General features: G+C 50.3%; 1 protein-coding gene across 7 annotated transcripts in view; it reads right to left on the minus strand.

Moving 5' to 3' along the window:
• The window catches only part of LOC113208659 (uncharacterized), a 199034-nt gene that overhangs the window by 97456 nt on the left and 91923 nt on the right, over positions 1-9655 (minus strand). For 2 of the 7 annotated variants that reach the window (XM_052265338.1, XM_052265336.1), the window contains exon 3: positions 7588-7665. The exons of the other annotated variants lie outside the window; for them this stretch is intronic. The gene's annotated coding sequence lies outside the window, so the exon portion shown is untranslated. The remainder of the gene's footprint in view (positions 1-7587; positions 7666-9655) is intronic. 7 annotated transcript variants of the gene reach the window in all.

A 9655-nucleotide genomic window follows, 5' to 3' on the forward strand; every position in this document is an offset into this window, starting at 1 on the left:
GATGTGAAACGTGTCACATTCGTTTGAATATTGTGTCACATTCATTTGAACGTGACTGCACGTGAATTTATGATCAAATAGCACCAGGCATTGGGCGATTCACGTTTACACGAATGTGACACAACATTTAAACGAACGTGACACGATTCACAATAAAACGAATGTGACGTCACATTCGTTGAATAACAGTGAATAAGTATCTGTCGATGCAAAACCTGTGGCAGGCCGTCACAAGTACACAGTGCGACGAAAATAGATACGCGACACTAGCGACACTTCAACAAAATTCCACACTTGCTCTTAGGTGATTAAAACTCAAATTTCTATTCGAAACTCAAATACGAAGGGTTTTTCTTTTAGCCTGTTAGCAGCCAGTTCTCTCATTTCCCGCCCAAAACAAAGACGTGCACGCCGCCGTGCCGCCACCGCGTCCATAAATGCAAATAGGATCATGAAACGGTCCCCCGGCGTGCGCCACTGGCCCCGCTCTGGCGGTACGGACCACTACACGGGAACTAACGATGCCTTAATTATTCGCGAACATCACTTTCGGAATTGCTGTTAAATGGAGCAGCTGCTGTTGCGGTGGCGGCGGCGGCGCAGCCGTCCGCGCGAGGTGAGATCTCTTTCTTTTCTCCACACAATAACGACTTTATTGAATTATTTTCTGGACGGCACCAATCCCGATATGTAGCGTATTGTCATTCCAATAAACTTTAGGTCAAAATAAGGGAGACGGAATTGCTTAGGTCGTGAGAAAGCACACTATGTTGTCTTGGAATGAATTACAGAAAATTCGCGAAAGATGCATAATTTGCAAAAACAGATACAGACAAAAAAATAAATAAAAAAAACACGTAATGAACCAGTTATGGCCAGTTCTTTTTATGTGTTTCGTTAATTTTTTTCTTAGAGTACCCCTCGAAGCGAATATGCGCATGCAAACTCTCTCGCGGTCTTTTAATGAATCACGATTCGATCGCGGTGGGTGGGGCCAGCCCGGCCTATTTCTAATCATTTTGTCTGCATTTCGCGCGCGTAACGGGCCGGGGTGCGCGCGCACATGCATCTCTCATTCCCATCCCCTCAAGCACACGTTCTCCGAACATTTTCAAAACGTTTTCCTGGATCGGTCTCGTTTTTACAACGGTCGGTGCTACTTGGTGTGTTCTACGGGGCGACGCTTAAAATAGCCACCTGCAACGCGCTGGGTCGGCTGACCCACCAATCAGTCGTGTTAAGACGGCGGCCCGTCTTGAGCACCTAAGCCTAACGTCAAGTTCGGACGCTTCGGCTTGAGCTTGACGCCCAAAGCTCCCGTCGGGTCACCTCTCATGGGGGACGTTTGCGTACCACTGTAAAAAATCGTTGAGGCGGATATTTTTCGCATGTTGCCATTGCTGTGGCACACCTTCCTACAGTCCCGATCGATCGATGCCGCCTTCCGAGACTGATGCAGAGGAGCTCTCACAATCCCTATAACAACACTCCAAAAACGGAAAACAGATTGAACTAACAGCAGCGGGCATGTGCAGCAGCGTGAGGCTTTGCTGAAAACGCCACAACATATTTATCCCAGGCGCGGCTCGAGCACGCGAGTCATTTTATTCAAGCGCCCCGCCACTGCTGCTGCTGGCCAGGCGGCTGCTGCTTCCACTGCTGCTGCTGCTGCCGCTGCTGCCACTGCTGCTACTGCTGCTGCTCCATCACTTTAATAGCTTTGGCCACAGCAAGCAGCCACCACGCCCAGACAACCGATGCTGCCAACTGCAACGCGTTAAATTTCCCTCTGTGCTCCTGATCGCATCACATCACGAAGCAGCGTTGCCCAACAAACACAGTCGTAAGGCCACAGTAGCTAAACCCCTTTTGGGGCTGCTGCGCTGGGCTGCCACGCTGCTCGCCGCGCCGCCGAGCCGTCGTTAAAAGCAACTAGTCCACACAATGTTACGAGACTCACACCTCACTGGCGAGTGAGGAGACAGTCTTGCACCCGCATGCCCTTCTGGATGGTGTAGTGTGTGAATACATAAAAATACAGCATGTACATTTTGTGCACCATTTTTCTTGATAATAATTCCGTACAGTATTGTTCTCCCAAACCAATCTGTTTTGAGACAATCTGGTGCACGTAAGGAATCATTTTCACCCCCATCGGGATGAATTACATGTCGCGAACAAAATGCGTGACTCTACAAAAGTGGATAGCATATGGAGTACTGAAAATAAGCTTGCGTCTAATCGATTCTGACTAGCTCACGATCGGCACGAACGTAACAGTTATGGTTGACAGTTGATACACACATTTATAGCATCTTGTCGTCACACACTTGGTAACGTTTGCCGGTGTCACACACTTGGTCCCGCTATGGGGGCGGTGATAACGAGTGCACGCCCCGCGGCCTGCTCCTGATGAAGTCCATGAATGGCGAGGGGACTAATGGCGAGCGGGAGCGCGAGTGGAGCAGAGCGGTGCCTCTCTGCTGCGGTGAGCAGCTCGGTGAGCAGCTCGGTGAGTAGCTCGGTGAGCAGACGACACCCAAACAAAGGAGGGTGACTCCCGCGGCGACCTTGGGCCCCTCAGGCAGGTGCGTTCAACTAATAGCGGGAGTCGGTTGCTTGTTGTTATAAATATTATATTACCAGCCAACACACGTCAGAAGTGGACAAATAAATAATAATGATAAAATTGAAGCAGCAATTTTTCAGGCACAATACCGAGGTTAGACCCTTAGCGCCCCGGTCCAAAGCAGCCAAAAGCCTTCGCAAAGGGGGGAGCAGTGAGTCACAAGCCTTTCATTGTGTCTGGAGAGCCATCGCCGCGGCGCCCTCACCAAAGGGGACAAACTCTACAAGGAGTAAGAAAAAAAAAAGAGGGAAAGAATAAAACACTTTCTCCCTTTCGGGCCGCGAGCAGCGCGAAGTGCAACTACGCCGTATGCTGCAGCAGGTCGTGCGGGTCACGTGAGACTCGCGCGCGCGGGACGCGACGCAGCGACAACCGGCAGTTTTATATACTTTAACACACGCGACATGTAGTGTGTATATATTCTTTGACGCGCTAAAAAAGGTTACGACACGCGCCCCGCGCCATATGTCGGGGAGTGAAAAAGGGGGGGGGGGGCGATGGCTATTATTGTAATAACGTGATGTGCGATCGCGAAAGTACGGGGCGCGCGCAAAGCGGCGCCGTCCGAGTGAGAGTGTGATTCCAAACAAATGACGGGAGCACGAGCCCCACCGCCACGCCCCGCCCCGCCACGCCCGGCCACGCCACGCGTCAGACGTGAATAGGAATCGCACAGGAATGGAAAAGAAATCAGACGGCGGAGCGCGCGCGCTGCAGCCGGCCGGCGGCTCAGAGAACCCCCTCCTCCACCCCCTCTCGGCGCGCGGGGGACCCCGCGGCCAGCAGACCGTGCCTGCGTCACGCCCGCTCCCGATTCGCATTGGGCGGGAAGTCTCATGCAACACACCAGACGCCCGCCGCCCCCGCCGGGCCACCGGCCACCGAGAGGAGAGGATTATAACGTACTGCTTTCTTCATTGTCGCTACGGTGAGGCTGCTGGAGGGCCGGCCCGGATGTCATTTGAGGTAAGAAAAATGCATTGCCGTTATTTCAAAGCTAACCTTGTTTTACCCCCTTCAAAAAACGATACGGTTATTGCTTTTACCCGATCGGTATTTTGAAATACTGTCACTCGTTAAATCTAGCACATGCGGTAAAACCAACGTATTGGTTTCCAGGAGGCAGCAAGGTATCTTTTATGGAAGAAATGTATGCAGTGGGACCGTTTTGGTGTTTTCCCAAAAAATGCTTAAAAACCAAAATGCTGTGTTTACGTTGCAAACGTCGAAATTCAACGTTACACTTTAATAAGAAATACGTAGGGTATAGTCGGCGAGAAAAGGACACGTGCCGCAACAATAACAAACGCAGCACCACCTCTGTAGACAAAACAATCACACGCCGGGTGACAAAAGCGAAGGGAGCCAGCGCGCGCGGTGGCAGCAGGAGTAGCGCGTCGAGATAAATCCGAAGCTATGCGCCTGCCAGTGACAATGGCGCAGAGGCCTTTGTAGACGGCGGGAGGAGGAGGGAGACGGAGGGAGAGAGAGAGAAAGAAATGCCAGTGCCGAAGGGTCATGGCCGTGGAGCCTTTAGCCAAGTTAATTAAGTCTGGCTCGCCCGCCCCGCCCCGAGCGGCCCTATCACTTTTGAGAGGACAGGCGAAGCCTGCCGAAGCTTAGCCCATTTGGCAACGGGCAGCAGCACCGCTCGCTCGTAGATCATATGAGGTTTTGGGGGGGTTGAAATCAGTCAAATGTAGTGGCAAACTTTTGGGTCCGATGCTACAAGCATCCTGTGTTTGCGAGAAAAGGAATTTCTCACTCTGAAAACTCAACCAGTGTACATTGTATGTGGATGAATTAGCAATCATTGATGATCACGTTTAGGTTTTTGGCTAATATTTCCTTTGAGACAGATGATATTGAAAAGTGGAGAGCATTCCCAGATTCCTAGTGACGAGAGCTCCCAAACGAACTACTGAGTGATATATTCTGTCTGAAAAGAAATATTAGCCAACAATGAAAAAAGATCATTAATGATTGCTGGTTATCAGTGTACACTAATTTATCGTGATCATCAATGATTGCATATATATTAGCATACGATGTACACAGTTGAGCTTTCAGACCAACATGCATATATTTTTCAAAATAAAGAAATCGAAAATCTGACTCTCTTGATTAATTTTGAACAGCACAAAGACACTAATAAAATTTTACCGCAAAACTGTCAAAATTAAGAAACAAAAAAACAAAACAAATAAACACGTATGTGAAGTTATTGGGGCTTTGATTTGTACTCTGTTTTACAAGCACAGCTGCGAATGTTCGCAGTGCACCATTGCAGCCAGTTAGGGGTGACATCCCCCTACAACGGGACGACGTGGCGGGCGCGGCGCGGTTACATGATAAGCAGCGTCGTGAACAGGAATAGAGATCGGCGTATAAGTCAAGTGGTCACCGGCTGGGTAATAAGTCTTGATTTGCATTCCAGCGCGCTCCAGCCCGTTTCACGTTCAAGGCCGCCGTTACACTGGACGCGGGGCGGCGCCTTGCCGCCTTTGTTTCGCCCGCAGCTGTGGACACACCTGGGACTATGGCAAACAAGCTGCAGAGAGGGCGGGAAAACGCTGCGGTTGGTATACTCGGCTCCGCGCCCCGCCGCCGCCGTCCGTCTGGTCTGCACGCAAAAAAAAAGAATCATTGTACAAACGACATGAGTTGCTCCTCCAACAACATTTTGTTCTTGGAATGGCTTCAGAAACATAGGATGCTATTCCAACGACCACGATTGCTGGCTCAACGACATGGTCGGTGGCACAACTACCGGCTGTCATAGGGTTAGCAACATCGTGTCTTTGGACCAACAACCCGGCCACAAGAACACGACGGTCGTTGGAACAATGATTCTTTTTTTTTCAGTGTGCCCCGGCAAAAGTGTTTATCCGGGGAACACCGAGTGTGTTATACAGCAGGGTGTGACACTAATGGAGAAGGGATCGTCTACAAAGTACGAACGTGTCATTGGCCGTTACGAACGTAGAGTTTAGCGTATAAGCAGCCCTCATGGCGCCTTGTAAGTAGGCAACATCTTGCCTGCAATGCATGCGTGTACTGCGGGGTGGCCTATCTCGAGTCTCACAGGCGCCTAGCTCCCGAAATTTGCCTAATGAATCTGTGGGGGGAAAAAACGGACGCACTTTCTGGACGATATGCCTAGAGGTGCAATTTATACGTCAACTATGCTAGGAATAAAAGTATGCCTGACTGCAATGGGAGACATACAATTCTTCTGTCGGGGAAAATGTTTTACTCCTTTTTCAGTGTCGTCAGTAAAAAAAATAAACGGTTTCAACTCTACTGCTTACAAATTAAAATATATGTAAATGATTCATTCACACGTTTAAGATGAAAACGAGAGGGGCTTTCCTACACCTCCACAGCTCGAGCGCGACGGCCACCACCACCGACAAGCACACTGATGCACTTCCACCCCGTATTGCTCTCTTGCACAAGCACCGCCGAGCGAAACCATATTTTACACACTGCAGGGTCCTTGGAAAAATTTCAAGAAAGCCATAAAGCGAGGCTAATATTCTGTGCTAATAATGATAGCCTGCCCGCCGGCGGCGGTCAGACGGACCGGGGGGAGGAGGGAGGGGGGCATCCAGTTAAGGAGGAGGGGCCGCCGCCGTGGTGGTGCCCGCCGCGGCCGTTTTGCACGAGAATTTTATGACTTCTTTGTCGCCGGCATCTTCGGGGCGATTAAGGTAATTTATTGCCAATCGCGCCAAGAGAGCGCGTCCTCTCCTTGACGCAATTACAGACGCGCGGGCGCCGAGTGTTTTGTTTCGCGTGCCAATAAGGCCGCGTCGCGCGCGCGCGCCCCAATTCAAATCGGCCGCGCCAACGGCAGGAAGGGCTGGGGGATATTTCCACACACACACACACACACACACACACACACACACACACACACACACAGCGGAAACCCGACACCCCGCGCCACGCCACACATCGCCACGGCCGCAAGGGGCCGGCGGCGTTCATATTCACGTCAATTATCGGCACGCCCGGTTATTGGCAGCGCGTGCCGCTCTGCGAATAACGCCCCCAACAACATCAACAGCAGCGGACACGCATGCATACATTACAGCCACAGCCGGGACAGAAACCGCTCCGCTATTTACATCGCCGCAGCAACGGAAGAAAATAATAGCAGCAAGCGCGGCAGAGATTTTTTTTTATTTACAGTTTTTGGACGATATTGCCGCCTTTCCACTGCTGCTTGGCTTCTTTTCTGCCGCTATACGACTAGCTCTCCGAGCCGATCCGCTCAGCTGATATACATAAGCCTCCTCCGCACTGCCCCGCAGCAAGAGCGATTAGTTTCTGTCCTTAATTAATTAGAGCCGATATGGGGGTGACGTTGGCGCGCATTCAGCTGTCCGGCCGCCGGCATCGACAGCGCGCCATCTCGCGCGGCGTAAAATGGAACTGACATACGTATACGGGGTTAGGAAAGGTTAGGGTTGCGCTAACGTCAGCCGACTCTCTGGCCGGCCGCTGGTCGAATGCAGTGCGGGGGGCCGCTGCTGCTGCTTGCCACAATTTTTTTTTATTTATATGCTTGATTTCAGATTTAGGTCCTAGGAGACGTAGACGGCTCAGTTAAGGGGACAGTACAGTATATTAATCACTGTATTTTGACATCGTTAACACATATATGTCGCGCAATAAAAAAAAAATACATCCCCCAAAATCTTGACTTTTTACTGTTCGTTTTTTAGAGTGCCACGAGTCCTAATGGCCGCTCTTAGAAGACAGATATTCAATAAAGCCTGTTTAATCCTATGATAACGGACAAGGGGGAAGGCTAATGAGTCGTTAATCACACATAAAAGAAGTAGGATAACTACCCGCTACACGGCTGCAGTTATTTTTAGGTTTTTTTTTATCTTTTTTATAATCCTCCGTAGCCCGTGCTGTGGGGGAGAAATATAAGTGCTACTTACTAGAACACCGACCGGTGCGCGCCTAGTTCGGGTGAATCGACCGCCGACCGTTAAAAGGTATGTGGGTCTCTCTCCTACCTGCGGACAGAACAAGAAAAAAAAAAGGTTGACAAGGCGCAGACAAAGGTCAACAGTTTTGCCCTCAAGTGATGGCGGGCTGATTGGCAGCGACGTGCCAGCGCAAAAGTGGCGATGAGGCAGCGTGTTCAAGTTCGCGCGATCCTGTTTCGCAACAACAAACTCTTCGAGCAGGAGGGGGAGTCAGCTATAGAGCCAGCACGCACAAGATTTCGATTTCTACTCTATACTCATCTTCGAAATATATAACGTTTCAAGTGACTACGAGAGAGAGCGAAAGCGAGAGCGAGCGAGAGCGAGCGAGAGAGAGAGATTTGATTTTTGATTTGATTTGATTTATTTTACACCATAAAATGGTTACATACATTGGCATTATAACATTTGCTTAAAAGCTTGCTTAGGTAGCAAAGTCAAAATTTAAAAGAGAGAGAGAGAGAGAGAGAGAGAGAGAGAGAGAGAGAGAGAGAGAGAGAGAGAGAGAGAGAGAGAGAGAGAGAGAGAGAGAGAGAGAGAGAAGTCGCGTCGTTTAAGTGGGCAGAAGGTTATGAGAAGAGTAAAAAAAACATATACATCCCCGGCAGCGTACAATTTCAGCCATCATTAATTTTTTTCCAGCCGACACTCGTCTCCCATCAGATAATTGATTTTATTTACTTGCTCGACATGTTCGCAACGCGCGCGCACTCATACACATGCCTGGGAGGTGGGTCCATCACACACACACACGAAAAAAAAAACAGAACGCAATAAGAAGCATTACTCAAAGCTCCTCGCACACGCGCACACACACACACACACACACACACACACACAACAGTCATCAGGCTAACTAGCATCGTCCTCATCACTTTCACCGTGACGAAACGTTAAATCAGCGCCGCAGTAGCACCGCACAGGGAGGGCGACCAGACCGACGAGACGTACGGCACACGATCCGTGTATACCGCGTCAAAGAAAAGAAGAGCACACCCGGGGGCATTGCGACATCTCGAGCGCACACACAGAGCTGCTCCCGTTCTAATGAGACAGCACGGGCTCAAACTCGAAACGGTCCGTACATGGCGTGGCGTGGCACGGCGGCGCCCTGATGTTGAGTTATGCAGTGTGGGTGCAGCACGCCCCCCGCCGCCACACACTACCGCACTAGCCGCTCCACGGCTCTCTCGCGCGCACAACTTTTTGGCGGCCCCAAGGACGCCGGCATGTCACCGATGCACGCAGATTTATGTCTCATTCCTGTCGCAACGCCGCCGGGCGTGGGACCTTACCCTCCCGTCGTGAACACGCCCGCCGCGCGGCAGCGCCTCGCTCGGGGTGGACGTTTTCCACGCCAAACCGAGAAAGCAATGCATCGAGTACTTGTTTCCAAACAGCAGTTTGAAATCTTGACAACAAAAATACTAATTTATTTGTACCATATGGATTGTAATAATACAGTTATAATAGTATGAATACTATTAAAATTTGAGCATACATACAGCATTACCATTGTATTTTGAAGATTTTACACCCCTGACACCGATGCATACTCAGGTGATCTGGTATTACGGTGTGCATTCCAGTGCTTATTCAGAAATAATCCATATCACAAGGAGTGTGTACGTCATCATAAAACTAAGTCTCACCAATTTTTTAAAAAATATTCTCAAACAGTAAAGATGAACAAACATGCGGGGAAATATTCCTGCCAAATGAAGAAGGCAAAGTTAGGGTTTTCCAGTAGCTCCAGTGCAGGCCGTTACAGGCGTTACAGGAGGCGCGCACCCCGTTAATGCGAGTGCACGTCCTCCTGCAGGAGGAGCAGCATCAGCCCAGAGCTAGCTGCTTTAGCTTCCGAGAAATTTTCGAGTAGTGCTAAAAGTCTGCCGGCGCTGCGAGGGGCTGATCGGGCGGCTGAGTAATGATGCTACGTGGCTGCCGCCCGACGTCCACGCGGAAGCGGATTCTCTCTCTCTCTCTCTCTCTCTCTCTCTCTCTCTCTCTCTCTCTC

This window comes from Frankliniella occidentalis, unplaced genomic scaffold, assembly GCF_000697945.3.
Source record: "Frankliniella occidentalis isolate FOCC.00 unplaced genomic scaffold, Focc_3.1 Scaffold26, whole genome shotgun sequence".
In the NCBI taxonomy this organism is placed as follows: domain Eukaryota; kingdom Metazoa; phylum Arthropoda; class Insecta; order Thysanoptera; family Thripidae; genus Frankliniella; species Frankliniella occidentalis.